Source organism: Pimephales promelas, chromosome 24, assembly GCF_988280905.1.
Source record: "Pimephales promelas chromosome 24, fPimPro1.hap1.1, whole genome shotgun sequence".
NCBI lineage: Eukaryota > Metazoa > Chordata > Actinopteri > Cypriniformes > Leuciscidae > Pimephales > Pimephales promelas.
The window spans coordinates 5,450,383-5,453,032 of NC_142792.1; positions in this window are offsets into that span (position 1 = coordinate 5,450,383).

A 2,650-nucleotide genomic window follows, 5' to 3' on the forward strand; every position below is an offset into this window, starting at 1 on the left:
GTGATTAGTTGCTGTGTGTTTACTAGGGTGCTTTGGTGGTTGCTAAGGTGTTGCTATGTGGTCACTAGGGTGCTTTGTGATTGCTGTGTGTTTACTGAAGTGCTTTAGTGGTTGCTAACTGACTACCAGGATGCTTTGTCATTAATAAAGTGTTTTGGCCGATGCTAAGGCACCACTAAATGGTTGCGAGGATGCTTTTTAGGGAGTTGCTAGGTGGAGGGTGTATCGGTGATTGATATCCATTACTAAGTGGTTACAAGAGTGCTTTGTGGTTGCTGTGTGTTCACTAGGGTGTTTTGGTGGTTGCTAAGGCATTTCTAAGTGGTTACTATGGTGATTGCTATAGGGTGTTGTGGTCTGTTGTGGATTTTTCACACAAGTTTCAACATCCACAAGGCAAGAATCATAAAGTAGTCTGATTGCTCAGACAGGAATAGCACATTTCTCCTTAATAAAATGTATGGTTTGAGCACTTTTTCCAACCAATGCACAAACATAAAACCAGTAAACACTGGACAAATAACACCATTCCTGCACCCTATACACAAGTGAGTCCTGTGAAGGTTTATTCTCCAGGAACAGTGTGTTGATGAGCATCCCTGGGGTGTGATGGAAGCCATTCATACAGCTCACTCCATCCCTTCACAACACACCATGACATTGAAGTAAGTCTCTGAAATGTGACATCAGGGCTCCTTGAGCCCAAAAGAGAGAGAGAGAAAGAGAGAGAGGGGCCCAAAGGAAGAGCGCTGAGGGCTTTTCATCTGAACACAGACCACTGTCTCTCTATCCCCCTCAGAGAGATGAAAAATCACACATGCACACATGCTGAAAAGAGGACAACGGTGTGCGACTTCTAATCGCACAAGAAAAGAAAGACACACACAAAAAAGCTCCAACATCAGCTGAATAACTCGTAATCCCTTTGCCTTTGGAATCCAGGGAACAGTTCTTTAGGTGAAGGTAACATTGGAAATACAAAAAATATACACAACAAGCAGTGTATTTTTTATGTTCTTTCTATATAATTATTGGCTTGAAATCTATCAAATCTCAAAACCACTCAGAACTTCCAAAGTATTTACTTATAACTTTCAAACTGTTCCATGAAAACATTTGAAGTTTGCGGTTTTAGTTTGCTTTGGAGCACAAATGATGCACTTATGTTAATGGATTTGATGTGCTTTTTCTTGTTGGCATGCCAGTGGCATGAAGGATTAATCTGTTATTAATGAATGTTTTGACATGTAATACAGTAAGTAATGAGATCTACAGCTGTGATCCTCACAAGCTGCAGCATTTTTCATTGCAAGCTGCAAGTCATTTATCATGCTTTTACTCTGTCCTGACTTGAGTCTTTATTGAATGCTAATTAGACGATTTGGTTCGCCGGTCCCAATGGTGTGCTTATTAAACTATTAAAACACTGCAGATTACTGAAATCACTTTGATCGCTAATAGGTGCTGAAACTCAGAAGCATGACAGCAACTTATGCCACATCTCAGTTCCTTAGCAACTGAGAGAGAAAAGAGACAGAGAAGAAATCTAACAGCCCAGCGCTGACCCATAATCACACACGACTAACAATCCAGAACACAGACCGAGATGAAAGAATCAGCACTTCAAAGTTAACAAAAAGTGGAACACGAAAACATGACTGTCCTTGTAAAAAACTATAAGCCAATTTCTGACACAAAAGAAGAAGTAAAAAGCTTTGGTAAATCTTCATTTAGAATATTGAACTTATGAGATAAAAAGTTATGATATACTAAATTATGAGGCCTGGTTTCACAGACGGGGCTTAGATTAAGCCAGGATAAGTTCAATTAGGACATATAGTAGCTTTGATAAACGCGCCTTATCAAAAAAAAAACATTACTGGTGCATTTTGAGACATCTTACATATTTTAAGATATATCAGTGCAGGTTGCTTGTCTGGGACTAGATTTAGACTTGTCAATTATGATTTTTTTTGAAAGCACGATTTATTTTCTTATGTGGTTGAAATGGGTTTTCACACAAATCAGATCAGATCATATTTCATTTTCATCTTTCTGAATTGGATCTCAAGGTCTGTTGTTAATTAGTAATTATGGAGGGGGGGAAACTATCTTTTCAATCGATGAGAGTTTATCTAAGGCCTCAAATGTTTGTGCTCTTCTTTCTCTTTAACATTCAGTACTGAACAATGGACACTCTCTGTCCCTACAAAGGAGCTCACTTTCAATAGCATTCCCACACACAATTAATTCCTGTTTGTTAATGGCCACGATGAGTCACTGGGATCAGGAGGAACACGAGGACTTCAAAACATGCATGGGGAGAAACTTCTGGAAAAAAAAGCAGCAAAAATGATTTTCTTTCTTAGTGCTGACTTATGAATCCATGGGATGGGATCAAATTGAAGAAATGAAAAACTGAAAAGCCTCAGAAGATTTGGACAAAATTCTGTTTGAAAGTTCCTGAGTTTTAACTGCTCCAAAACATATTGTGGCATCACTTTCTGGAGGCAGTAATGAGGGCCAACATTACATATATCAATGAGCAAATGTCTTTTGATAAGAGGAAATACATTTATACATTAGAAGTGAGATTAAAATGTTTTAAGTGCACCATCTAGCTGTCACTGGGAGAACTACATTTTACGCA